General features: G+C 39.5%; 1 protein-coding gene and 1 long non-coding RNA gene across 22 annotated transcripts in view; one reads left to right on the top strand and one right to left on the bottom strand.

Annotated features, from left to right (window-relative positions):
• The window catches only part of CADPS (calcium dependent secretion activator), a 453,285-nt gene that overhangs the window by 390,827 nt on the left and 48,236 nt on the right, over positions 1-14,222 (bottom strand). The window lies entirely within an intron of this gene.
• Positions 6,015-9,750, top strand: LOC148115562 (uncharacterized). Its single transcript, XR_015732696.1, has 3 exons — positions 6,015-6,283; positions 6,744-6,933; positions 9,652-9,750. It is a non-coding gene; the product is annotated as an uncharacterized LOC148115562 (long non-coding RNA).

Here is a 14,222-nt window from a genome sequence, read left to right as displayed (position 1 = left end):
GAGCCCACTGTAACAACATTGCCAAAAATGCATTAAGAGTTGTCAACCTAATCTTGCATAGCTTCTTCTCTGGTAATGTTGTACTACTAACTAGAGCATACAAAACATTTGCTAGACCAATTCTTGAATACAGCTCATCTGTCTGGAACCCGCACTGCATATCAGAGATAAATACAATCGAGAGAATCCAGAGATATTTTACGAGAAGAGTCCTCCATTCCTCTACCCGCAATAAAATACCTTATACCACCAGACTCCAAATTTGGGGCTTAGACAATTTAGGACTATGCTGACTTCAGTCTGACCTAAGCATAGTACATAAAATTATCTCCACAATGTCCTTCCTGTCAATGAATACTTCAGCTTCAACCACAACAATACACGAGCAAATAATAGATACAAACTCAAGGTAAATCGCTCCAAAGTCAATTGCAGAAAATATGACTTCAGTAACAGAGTGGTCAGTGCCTGAAATGCACTACCTGACTCTGTGGTTTCTTCCCCAAACCCCCAAAATTTTAACCTTAAACTGTCTCTGTTGACCTCACCCCATTCCTAAGAGGTCTGTAAGGGGCATGCATAAGTGCACCAGCGTGCCTACCGTCCCTGTCTTAATATTCATGTATTCAAATTATGTTTATACTTTTACCTATTATCTTATATATGCTTGACAAATAAATAAATAAATAAATAAATAAATAAATAAATAAATAAATAAGTGCTAGAAGGGGGTGGGCTTTACTCTTAATGTTTATACAAGTGGTTTGCCCTTTCAATGTTGGTGGGAGTGCTCTTGGTGGTTCCTTGGTGTTTTTACAGGGTGGATTTGATTTAAATCGAGTTGATTTAAATCACAATTTAAATCATGATTTAAATCACTAGTAAAAAGGCTTGATTTAAATCAACTCGATTTAAATCATAATTTTTAAAGAGCAACTGTCATCTCTGCTACTCCTTTGACCCACTCTTGACTCACCGATACTCCCAGTGTTGCAGAACATACAGCCTCATGCTATACAACTAAGCTCCATTTCATGCTGAATAAACTAAATTATTTATGTATCTTAAATAGAAAACTATCTTACGATAGATTTTTACCCCAAAATTTTTTTATTAAAATAAATTCGATAAAAAAAAAAAAATCCCATTTAAATAAAAAAAAATCCGATTTAAATAAAAAAAATCTGATTTTTTTGATTTTTTTTTAAAAAAATCATTGATTTTTATCCACCCTGGTTGTTTACTGTTGGTTTATCTGAGTTGACTGAGTTCCTTGATTGGGATATTGCTTATTTCTTGATTGTTGGTCTAGTATTAATCTTGGTTTTAATCTCTGCTTCTCTGGGTATTGATTACTGGCAAAGAGGTGTTCTTGTCTTTTTGTTTGATCTTTTTGTTTCCTTTTTTCGGCATTTTGAATGATGTACAGATGTTACTAATCTATATATGATAACAATAGACTAAATAACAATAGACTGTAAGACACTACCTGTCAGGTTTCAAGGTCGTCTCAAATAAATTGCATTTCAAACAAAGTCTTTGATGAAAAACTCCCATTTATTAAGCACGACATTCTAACTTCAACTCCATCGCAGCCAACACTGACTTCCTGACCCAAAACCCTCCCTTTCCTTTCCCCAGTCCTCTGCACTCGTTGGCCATCTTCCAAGTCACTCTACCCTTAATCTACTGCTCCAGCTCAAAGGAATTTCTCCCTCCCATCCCATCTCCTAGGGGATATTATCTCCAGGGAAAATAAGTAGGTGAAAAGTCAAACGTCCCTTTCTAGACACCTCCGCTTCTCCTTCTTATGTCAGCATTAGAGTAAATGCAGCTTGAAGTGCTGACACTACCAGCCCAGACAAACAAGCTAACAGTAAACAACAGCCTAATCAAGAAACTCCCCCAAGAACACTCTACCAACACTGACAGGGCAGGGCACTAGTATATAAACAGACCCCATTCTCTTCTGGCACTGATGATGTTAACTGGTTGGGTAATGAAACATCTGTAAAAAAACAATCAAGTTCAGAGGGCACCAAGGTCCCCATATTTCAAGACCCTCTGACCTACAAAGCTACAGATCTATTTCTATTGGCATAACCCTTGCAATTAAATCAGTCCAATGGTGATACCAAATACCTAGAGATATGATGGCATATCCATTATTGGATGTGTTCAGTTAGATAGATGTCTAAAAGGTAAAGGTTCCCCTCGCACATATATGCTAGTCATTCCCGACTCTAGGGGGTGGTGCTATATCTCTGTTTCAAACCCGAAGAGCCAGCGCTGTCCGAAGACGTCTCTGTGGTCATGTGGCTGGCATGACTAAATGCCAAAGGCACACGGAACGCTGTTACCTTCCCACCAAAGGTGGTCCCGATTTTTCTACTTGCATTTTTTACATGCTTTCAAACTGCTAGGTTGGCAGAAGCTGGGACAAGTAACGGGAGCTCACACCGTTATGCAGCACTAGGGATTCGAACTGCTGAACTGCTGACTTTTCGATCGACAAGCTCAGCGTCTTAGCCACTGAGCCACCGCGTCCCTAGGACGCGATGTCTAGGGTGGTGTAATTCAGTTTACTGTAATTTGGAATGGCCCATTGGATTCCAATATCCTACGTGGCCCTTCCATTTCTACGATTCTGTCACCGTTCAGGCAGCATCATGAACACATGTAAGAATAAGAACAAGATGACAAGAAGGTGGACAAGTTGCTAGTTCATTGTGGGGAAAAAAGGTTTCTGTAATGCTTTAAAGCTTTCACAGGTTCCTTTGAAATTAAATTACGCATACTAACAAGTTCCTTTTGTAGCCCAGTGAAGCAAGTTTTTGCCATTAGAAAAACAAGCTGTTACCGATTTACAACTCATATTGATTTCTTTTTTCTTTATACTTTCTTCACACTGTATTTTTTTCACAAATGCTGTACTTTAGGAACTGCTCTTTAGCTTAAAAGTGTTCTGTCCCCGTACCACGCACACACCCAACCAGCTAGCCGAGGGTTAAATAAACTCTTCAAACACTCAATGTCAGTGATAAGGAACTTGGCAGCAACTCCGTGGCTGCCTGCCAAGAACTTTTACTCCGATAACACAGACAAAAATACACACAGTTTGAATAGTCCAGTTTGTAATTAAATCCACAGCAAATAGGTGTTGTGTCCGAAGGTGCAAAGTGCCTCGCCAGAGATTAGCTTTGTCTGTCACAGAGTCCGAATGGCCACCACACTCCCTTTTATAGCCTGTGGGGTGTGGTCCAGTGACTCAGCTTAATCTCTGGCATGCCTCCTTTTCTGCTGCGCCCGCTTGTCTCTCCGATGCTGGCGTGGGTCCAACCACAATGTTTCTTTGTCACTATCTGACGGCTCGGAAACACCTGGCTCCTGGCCAATCTCTTCTCCTTCAGGAGACACCTGAGGCATTGCCAGAGAGGAGGGTCCTGGAGAGGGAGGCCTGACCGTCTCCTCTCCTTCATGTTCGGAGCCTTCTTCCTCTGATAAGATAGGCTCGGAGGACAGAGCCACAACAAAAAGAAAGATTACTCACTAAAGATTACTTTCTGTTACTGACAACAGTACTTGATGTACACTCTTAATTTCTCTTAATGCAGATGTTTATGTTCCTGTAACAACACTCTACTCCACAAAGAATGTAAAGTCATTTAAAAGGGGGAACTATGAAACTAAGCACCAATATACAGTATAGCTTTGCCTTGTGAAAATGGTAAAGCATTCCTACACTCCAATCTTTTAGAGAACTCAAAAATGACCAAATGGGTTTTCAGGGGTTGAGAATTGTACTGGACAATCATTGATTGATTTTGTGCCATCAAGTTAACAGAATAACAAAGTTGGAAGGGACCTTGGAGGTCTTCTAAGTCCAACCTCCTGCTCAGGTAGGAAACCCTATACCATTTCAGACAAATGGTTATCCAATCTCTTCTTAGAAACCTTCAGTGTTGGAGTACACACAAGTCATTCCACTGATTAATTGTTCTCACTTTCAGGAAATTTCTCCTTAGTTCTAGGTTGGTTCTCTCCTTTATTAGTTTCCATCCATTGCTTCCTGTCCTGCTTTCAGGTGCTTTGGAGAATAAGTTGACCCCTTCTTGCTTGTGGCAGCCTCTCAAATATTGGAATATTGATATCATGTCACCAGAGTCCTTTTTTTCATTTAACTAGACAATTCCTCCAACCGTTCATCTTATGTTTTAGCCTCCAGCCCCTAATCATCTTTGTTGCTCTTTTCTGCACTTCTTCTAAAATCTCAACATCTTTTTTTATATCGTGGCAACCAAAATTAGATGCAATATTCCAAGTGTCATCTTACAAAGGCATTATTAAGTAGTATTAACACTTCATGTGATCTTGATTCTATCCCTCTACTAATGCAGCCTGGGATTGCGTTGGCTTTTTTGACAGCTGCAGCACATTGCTGGCTCATATTTAAGTGATTGCCCACTGGGACTCCAAGATCCCTCTTGCAGTTGATGTTGACTCCTAACAAGATAGATAGATCTTTTATGCATGATGATCTGTCCATAACCTGGACTTTCAGCTCTTGCAACTGTACACTTATCACTACTGATGGTGAGGATAATACTTTGTCATTAACAATATGTCTTGAATGAAAATTATGAGTTGATTTGTTTAATTATCCATTTGTTTGTAATGAAAACTAAGTGGGCTCTCAATGTATATTTGTCAACCTTGAAGTGGACCTGGCTGAGACCATCTTTGTGGCTTCAGGATTGCCACAAGGCAGAAGAGGGAACAGGGGAATAGTTAGCTGGGGTTTTACAGTCAAAACAAAAAGTTTTCCTGTGGGAACCAAGGTCATCCCAACAGGTAGCTGGGAGAGGAGGAGTGAAGTAACCAAGCAACCGGCCAGCACCTCTATTGACAATGTGACTGATGACTTGGGGAAGGGGGAAACTTTCAGAGTCAGTTTTCACCAGTTGTGCCAATATGATGTATCCATTAAATTGTTCTTTGAGGAATCTGCCTGCCTCGGAGTTCTGCTTTTAATGGGTGCATTACTTGGAGCGCTGACAATATTAACTGGCCTAGGATTTTCTATTTTGAACTGACAAATTAAGTTGTGCTTACTTTATAGTTTCCAGCACAAATTTGTGTGTTTCCCTGAAGTACATAAGGGGGTCAAAACACTGCTTGTCTATTCACTCCTTTCCTCTGGAATAACACCCCTTCAGAGGTTTCTTTTGCTTATAAAATAGAGTGGTTTAGTAGAGCCTTGGTTGTTTCTATTGAGGTATCTGCAGAGGAGGCATCTTTGGGTTTATTATTTTAATTATTTCATTATCTCAGCTCTTTTATTCTGATGGACCACTTGGAGTCACAATGAAATGTGGCACTTCGTAAAAATTGGAGATAAATACGTAAACAAGAGAATGCATGACTTCTTTTCAGTCATTAGGGTTGGGAAAGGTTCTGAGGCACCTGATTATTACCAAGTAAGTAACATTTTCAATAAATATATTTTTCTTTAAGACACAACAACACTCATAGTTGTCTTTAATGTTCCAATCTACAGCTATTGATCTATAAATGTATACAGGTAGTCCTTGATTTATGGCCATAATGGAGTCTGCCTATTACAATCGTAACTTGTGATGTCATAAAGTGGGTTATCGCATGACTGGCCTGATTTTACAAACATCTTTTGTGGCAGTCATTAAACAAACACAGCAGTCATAAAAGTGAAATGTTCACAGTAGTTAAGCAAAGCCATTGCTCTCTATGGGCTGGTTTTCAGCAACAATGTTGTAAATTGTGGTCATGTCACTGTGGGGCGCTGCAAATGGAATAAATGTGGGATGGTTGCTGAGCGCCTGAAATGCAGTTTTGTAACTGGGTTTGGGGTGGGTGGGGGGAGGGGGTGCTGATTGATTGTTTGGGGAAAGGGGGGGGACTTTCACTTTTAATTAGGTGAAAACCGTGGGAACTTTTAGAGTCAGTTTTCACCAGTTGTGCCAATATGATATCTCCAATAACACTGTTCTTTGAGGAATCTGCCTGCCTCGGATTTCTGTTTCTATGGGATTATTACTTGGAACCTGACAGTAACTTCGAATGGTCGCTAAGCAACTAATCATAAGTCGAGGGCTACCTGTAATTGCCTTATTATTCTGGTGTCTTAACATTTATGATGTTGGTTTCTATTCCAGGTCGCTTTGGTGTGAAAACAGAAAAATAGGTTGCAACTCCATAACCGGGAGATAAGATTGTGAACCTGTCCATCAAAGCCTCATCGTGCAAGGTTAGACAGGTGGCCATCACACAAAAGGCCTGTAATACTGCTCAGATAATAGAATAACTTTCCCAACATTTGAGTGCTGGCAGGGGTTTTTATTGTTGTTTGTTCTTTTTTAGATGCCAGGCAAAAGACTGCCCTGTTCATTAAAGGGTTTTAAATTTTAACTGCCTTTAAGTCTCTTCGCAGAGCCTTTACTCTGGCTCACTGAAGTTGTTAATTGGATTCCTGTAACTGCCTGGCTTCCTAATCTGGTGTTATTTCTCTCTCTTTCTCACTTCTTCACTTCACCACCCTACCCCTTGTTTTAAGAATTGTGTATATATTGCTTGATCTTATTTGTGCTTTAAAATTTACTTGAAGCATTTGCCTTGAAGCTTTAATGATAAATAAATACACAAACAAGCCTATTACACGGGCATATTTTTGCTCCTCTATTTTTTTTTTTTTTTGTTGTTGTTGCCAGGATCAAGTAGCGCTTAATTTATAGATTTCAACAATATTACAATACTTCGAATGAACAATGTTGCCGTGGGTGTTTAACTCTTCTCTGCACACCAACTGCGTCGGATATTTCTGAAGAGTACATTTCACTAACACGGCAGAACTTGCTAGAAGCCCAGCCACCTCTTTCACGCTCCTTCACGTGTTTTCAGGTCTGTGAATTTTAAGCTATTTTTAGGATTGGCTTCGAGATGAAAGCTCTTGCATGTGCTTTGGAGTTTGTTATCTACTTAGAGGCCGTGAGCTGCATGAGTCCTATGAATCCGTGCCCTGCAGAGATAGAGAATTAAATGCTATATAGTCACTCTGCTGCTTCAAAACTTTTTTCAATGGCTGCTGAGCTTACAGAGGCATCGTTCTGAACTAAAGATATTTCTCCAATAAACGTAAAATGGAGCTGAGAACTTCTATACAACGGGAAGCAAGATGTCTCCAGATATTTCCCTTGTGTCGATTAGACATCTCGTTTCGTCTGAATTTTTAATGGGTTCTTTTAATTAAATAGGAAGCTAATGTGATGCAAAGTAAGGCAGCCACTTCTAACATCATACTTATTTACCTCAGGGTATCTAACACCAAGGTATCATTGGGATTTATGAGAATTCCCACCACACACTCTTGAAATTTCAAAAACCCTTGCTTTGGCTCCTGTTCTGATAGACGGTACAGTACATCTCTCTATTTTGTTCTCCACACTTACTGCCCTGTGGCTGAAAAGCATGTAAATAGGGGAGGGGAAAAACCTCCATTTAGAACACAAAGATATAATACAGCCATATATGTCTCCCTCTTACACATGTATACACTTCCCAAACAGAAATATGGCAGGCTAACTTTTTGCTTTAATTTTATTGATCCCATCTTTTAAGGGTTCATCTCCCCCCAAAAAAAACCTTCAAAAAGAAAAACCTGCTTACAGGTGAGGAGCAACCATAGACATCAGCATGATTTAATCAACATAATTTACATTACAGCCTCTGCACATCCTTGTTCATCCTAATTCATTCAGACCATACCCTGTTTCCCCCAAAATAAGACATCTCCTGCTAATAAGCCCAATTGGGCTTTTGAGCGCATGGCAATACAGTAAGGCCAAGCGCTTATTTCAGGGTTCAAAAAAAAATAAGACAGGGTTTTATTTTTGGGGAAACACGGTATATTTAATAATATCCCTTCTAATCCTTTAGTAAGTAGTAGAGCAGCATTAAAGACTGTTTGACAGCTAGGTCTCTTCTTGTTGAAAGCTGTCAGGATGCAATGCAGTTGATGCATTTTGTAATTCTTTTCTTCAATTGTGTCCTATTTTAAGAGACTGTCTGGATAACTCCCTACAGTTTTCTTGGCAAGGTTTTTCAGAAGTGGTTTGCCATATTGTCTTGCCTTATCCATCTAAGTTCCTGTGGGACTTCCAGATCCAGACAGACAGGTAGGGACTGGTCAATCAACCAGACATCATGGTAATAGATAAGAACCAGAAGACATCCATCCATCTATCCATCTATCTATCTATCTACCTATCTATCACCTCACAGTATTCCAGCATTTGAGGAGCTGTCACAAAGAAGAGGGGGTCAATTTATTTTTCAAAACACCAAAAGGCAAGACAAGAAACAATGGATGGAAACTAATTAAGGAGAGAAGCAACTTGGAATTAAGGATAAACTTCCTAACAGTAAGGAAAATTAACCAGTGGAACAACTTGTCTTCAGAAGTTGTCTGAAATGTCTGTCTGAAATGGTATAGGGTCTGTTGCTTGAACAGGGTGTTGGAATCACAGATGTCCAAGGTCCCTCCCAGTTCTATTCTGATTGAATGATCTGTCTGTCTGTCTGTCTGTCTGTCTGTCTGTCTGTCTGTCTGTCTATCTATCTATCTATCTATCTATCTATCTATCTATCTATCATTATCTATCTCTACCTTCTCAGCCCTACATACCTGCATCTATTACCACTGCTGTATTCAGGTCCTTGTCTACTACCATGATATCTGATTGATTTATTTAACAGATTAACAGAGTTGGAAGGGACCTTATAGGTCATCTAGGCCAACCCCCGCTCAAGCAGGAGACCCTACACCATTTCTGACAAATGGCAGCCCAGTCTTTTCTTGAAAGTCTCAAGTGATGAAGCTCCCACAACTTCTGAAGGCAAGTTGTTCCATAGGTTGATTGTTCTCACTGTCAGAAAGTTCCTCCTCATTTCTAGGTTGAATCTCTCATTGGTCAGTTTCCATCCATTATTCCTTGTCTGTCCTTCATGTGCTTTAGAAAAATAGTTTGACCCCCTCCTCTCTGTGGCAGCCCCTCAAATATTGGAACACTGCTATCATGTCTCCCCTGGTCCTTCTCTTCACTAGACTAGCCATGACCAATCCCTTCCCACCTTCTACATCTCTTTGGTAAAGACCATTCTAGCTATCTGTCTAAATTAAAGATATTTATAGAATAGGTAGGATTTGTATGCTTGTCTGTGAAAGCCACTTAGCAAAACATCTCAAAACCAATCTCAGAAGAAAACTGGAGACTCTGTCACAGGAAGTGAATACATTCTAGAAAAACCATAAGTAAGAAAGAGCTAATTTCTCACAGCAGCTGTGTGCCTGTATCCAACTTTAGTTGGTGTGATTCAAAGCCCATTTAAGGCTAGGCAGATATTTTAGATTACAATGTCCACAGCTTTAAAAAAAATAATTTCAACTAACTTGACTTACAGATAAAATATGACAAACTGCAGCTTTAATTGGCAAAATTTCAGCCTCTTCCTTCTCCATTTTTTTTTTTCATGTTTTGCAATCATTAATTTTTCATTTGCTGGGATTATTTTTACAGCATTTCACTGGGTAGCTTTAATCTTATGTTTTCTTTTTATCAGAAGCCTAAAGAAGAAAACACATTTAATGAACTTGGTTAAAAATGGATCAAATCTAGTTGTACCGAGGACTGTGCCATCTATTCAGCATATCTACAGGTGGGACAAGTTGTTTGGTGGTAATGCACAGAACGCAGTTGGAAGCTGTACATAATCAGTTGCCAAACTGGTGTTCATATAAAGAATCTGAACTACAATTCCCAGTGGCCATGTTTGTTTGGAATTCTGAGAATTTCAACGTATCTAGAGGGGGTAGCTATTGTAATGGCCAATAAACAGAGTTAGAGTCCTCTATTGACTTACTTGAATGATAATATCAAATACAGAGCTCCTAAAGACAAATTAGTGACTGTGGGCAGCAGTTCTTGCAGGGGGGAAAGCTAAAGTAACCCACTACAGTGGCACAGTGGTTAGAATGTAGTACTGCAGGTTATTTCTGCTGCCTGCCGGCTGCCTGTAATTTGGAAGTTCAAATCCCACCAGGCTCAAAGTTGACTCAGCCTTCCATCCTTCTGAGGTGGGTAAAATGAGGACCCAGATTGTTGGGGGCAATATGCTGACTCTGTAAACTGCTTAGAGAGGGCTGTAAAGCACTGTGAAGCCGCATATAAGTCTAAGTGCTATTGCTATTTAGAAATTTTATTTGTATGATTTCAGTGATCATTAATATTTCGCTGTGAACTATTTGCCTCAACCGTTTGAGAAACATAGGAAATAGAAAGTGCTTTAGATGTTCTGCGTCTTCTCGGACAAATCCTAGCTCCTGTAAGAGATACATAAATAAGAAAATATCCTACTAGTCCTTGTTTTACAACTGCCTATTTAGTGGCCGTTCAAAATTACAACGACATTGAAAAAGGTGACTTGTGACTTTTTTTTTTCACACTTTACGACCATTGCAGCATTCCCCACTATCACGTGACCAAAGTTCAGACACTTGGCAACTGACACGTATTTATGACGGTTGCAGTGTTCTAGATCATTCATCACCTTTTGCAACCTGCGAACAAGCAAAGTTAATGGGGAAGCCAGATTCATTCAACAACCATACTACTAATTTAACAACTGCAGTGATTCACTTAACAATTGTGGTAAGAAAAGTCATAAAATGGGGCAAAACTCACTTAACAAATTTCTCACTTAGCAACATAAATCCTGGGGTCAATTGTAGTCATAAGTCGAGGACTACCTGTACTAATTTAAGAACTGCAGTGATTCACTTAACAACAGTGGCAAGTAAGCTTGTAAAATATCTCAGGGGTTGCCATGAAGAAGAGGGAGTCAAACTATTCTCCAAAGCACCTGAGGCCAGGACAAGAAGCAATGGGTGGAAACTGATCAAGGAGAGAAGCAATTTAGAACTAAGGAGAAATTTCCTGACAGTTAAAATAATTAATCAGTGGAACAACTTGCCTGCAGAAGTTGTCAATGCTCCAACACTGGAAATTTTTAAGAAGATGTTGGATAACCATTTGTCTGAAGTGGTATAGGGTTTCCTGCCTGGGCAGGGGGTTGGACTAGAAGACCTCCAAGATCCCTTCCAACTCTGTAATTCTATTCTATTCTATTCTATTCTAAAATGGGGTAACACTCACTTAACAACTGTCTTGCTTAGCAATGGAAATTTTGGCCTCCATTGGGATCGTAAGTCAAGAACTCCCTGTATCTGTGCTGAAACTCCCATTGTATGTCTCATAAAGAGCTTCATTGGTTGGTTCCTGGCTCATCAAATGTTCCAGATGGTATGACTAAATTTCTGCATACAACCAAGGAAAGTGATTGTAAACATGAGGGCAAAGTTCACACCTTCCATCGTTTGGCAAAAGCCTGATGTTGTCACAATGCAGGGTTTATAGTAGTGGATAATTAACATCAATTTCACATATTCAAATAACTGGATGAAAGTTTCAATTATCACACAGGGAAAAAGTAGGGAAATGGTTTGGCTTTTCCTTGGCAATACCGTCAAATGCTGGTGATACAGAAACTTCTGCTCCATCTCATCTGATAGAGAACATTACAAGGAAGGTAGTATTTAGTCCACTGAGGCCCAGTTTGGTGTAATGGTGAAGGCCATCAGGCTAGTCCCACCTTAGGCATTAAAGCTGGCTGGGTGACTTTGGGCCAATCATCAGCAAACTGTGAGCTCTAGTCCTACCTTAGGCATAAAATAGCAATAGCACTTATATACCATTTTAAAGTGCTTTACAGCCCTCTCTAAGCAGTTTACAGAGTCAGTCCCCAACAATCTGAGTCTTCATTTTACCGACCTTGGAAGGATGGAAGGCTAAATCAACCTTGAGCCTGGTGAGAATTGAACTGCTGACCTTCTGGCAGCTGGCAGTCAGCAGAAGTAACCTGCAGTACTGCATTCTAACCACTGTGCCACTACGGCTAAAAGCTGGGTGAGTGACTTTGAGCCAGTTACTCTCTCTCCGCTCAACCCACCTCACAGCATTGTCATTGAAAGAAAACTAGGAGGAACAAGGAACATTAAGTATATTCAACCGCTTTGAGTTACTTGTAAAAATAATACAGCTGCAAAATAAAAATAAAAAATGAAATAATAAATAAAATAAAATAACTTTTTTTTCCACAGAGCCTTGTCCCTGTAACAAATATTGTAAAAGCAGCTTGGTCCTTTGGAGGAATAACTAGGTTTCTTTTGCACAATTTTTGATGTCAACTGCAATTGAAAACAGGAGGGAGTCAGATTGGTTAACTCAGGGGTGTCAAACTCATGTCATCACAGCGTCGTCACTTGAGTCTTTTTCCCCCTTTGCTAAACCGGGCATGGACATGGCCAGTGCATGACACATCTGGCCCACAGGCCGGGAGTTTGACAGCCCTGGGCTACCTGGACTAAAACGCTAGATATGGGCTGAGGAGATGCAGGTTCAAACCTTCTCATGAACATTACAGTATGGCATTTCTCAGCCAACGTCACTGGCTGCTGTTGTATCTGAAGATACTTTACTCTGTCCTCTTCCATTTTCATGTGAATTAAAGTACTTTTCCTACAGTTAAAATGATTGAGATCTCACAAGCTTGCTGACATCTGATGATTTGGGGTATTCATCTCAGAAGTCATATGATCCTCTGCAAAGCCATGAAATCTTCTATGTCTTATAAGAGTACTGTATCTCACATAAGGTTTGTGAGAATGCAACATCTTCATGGTAAATAGGAAATTGGGGTAGTGAGAATTCTGAGTGATTGTCTGAAAAACCTATTGACTCTTAATAATAAGCCAATACAACAGGATTAGCAAAGGGATGGGACCATAAATTACGCAGATCAATTTTGTTTCAAAGGCTCAAATACTTAAAGGGGCACCTGGAAATTCTAACAGAATGAACCACAATTACATGAGGGGAATTAATGGTAACTTAATGTTGAGACTTTAAGTATTAGAAAGCACTACTTAAAAAGTACTTTGATCTCCTTAATCTACCTAATGGCTAATTATTCACACACTTTAAATTAATCAGAAATGGAAGTACCATTACAGATATTGCCAGCAAGAAATACATCTGTGATCGTGCAAAAAGCCTAATCTTTTAAAATCCTAACTTAGGATAAAGTAGGTAGGAATTTTTTTTTTTTAAAGGAAAACTTTCTGACTCATAGGCCTTGTTTCATCCTTGCAACAGGATTTCTTTCCATCTAACGAATGGTATTGAATTCTAAAAGAAAGACAATCAAGCAAGACCCATTTCTGGAACGACTTATCTGTTTCAGAGACAGCTTGTTCAATAACATCTCTTACAACTTCATATTACTTCCAAAGGCATGAACCTCAGCCTTTCAATTAGATCGGCAGGCCATCAAAACCAATTACCTTCACTGCAAGTCTATCACGTTGGTTAGTTTTAAGGCAGTCTGGTCCCTTGCTAATGAAAACCCGAGAAGAAATGAGATGGTTTGTTACACATACATACGTTGTCCTCTGCACTGATATGGAAATAAAATAGGCAGTAAAGTTGTAATTGGTTGGGTAGTACTGGGTTAGCCCACTGGTATGTTTCCAGGACTATTTTCAAGTGACCATATGTGCATCTGTTTTGCTTCACAAATTTATCTTACACTAAATCCAGTGGTAGCTAAGCTCCATATCAAAGCAGGTGTGGTTCAACCAAAAGGGCAAACAATAAGGAATATATAGACCTAAGGGTCATGGAAATATAAGTAAAAGATCTTCTATATGATTAAACACAGAATCCAACCCTCCTCCTAAACGTGACATAATTAAGCACAGTGTTGTGGTTAGAGTGTTGATCTAAGATTACAGAGGTTTCAATTGAAATTCCCACTCAACCATCTCTCAGCCTAACCGTACTTGACAGGATTTCTTGCTGAAAAAAACCTGGAGATCTCTTTTAAGTCTTGACAATAGTGAGAATTGATTAAGACTATTTTCAGGACCTGGCTGACTTGGGTTAAACAGAACATGAAACTCTTAGAGAGTTCCCTGTAGTTCAACAAATAAAATTTATACATAGGAATATATAACCATAGAAGATCAAAACAGTGCAAGTATGATGCAAATAAAACAAGTGGGAGTTCATTCATAC

The sequence above is a fragment of the Pantherophis guttatus genome, chromosome 2 (assembly GCF_059756535.1).
Source record: "Pantherophis guttatus breed Tessera chromosome 2, ASM5975653v1, whole genome shotgun sequence".
Taxonomy (NCBI): Eukaryota; Metazoa; Chordata; class Lepidosauria; order Squamata; family Colubridae; genus Pantherophis; species Pantherophis guttatus.
This window is presented reverse-complemented; position numbering and strand designations above follow the sequence as displayed.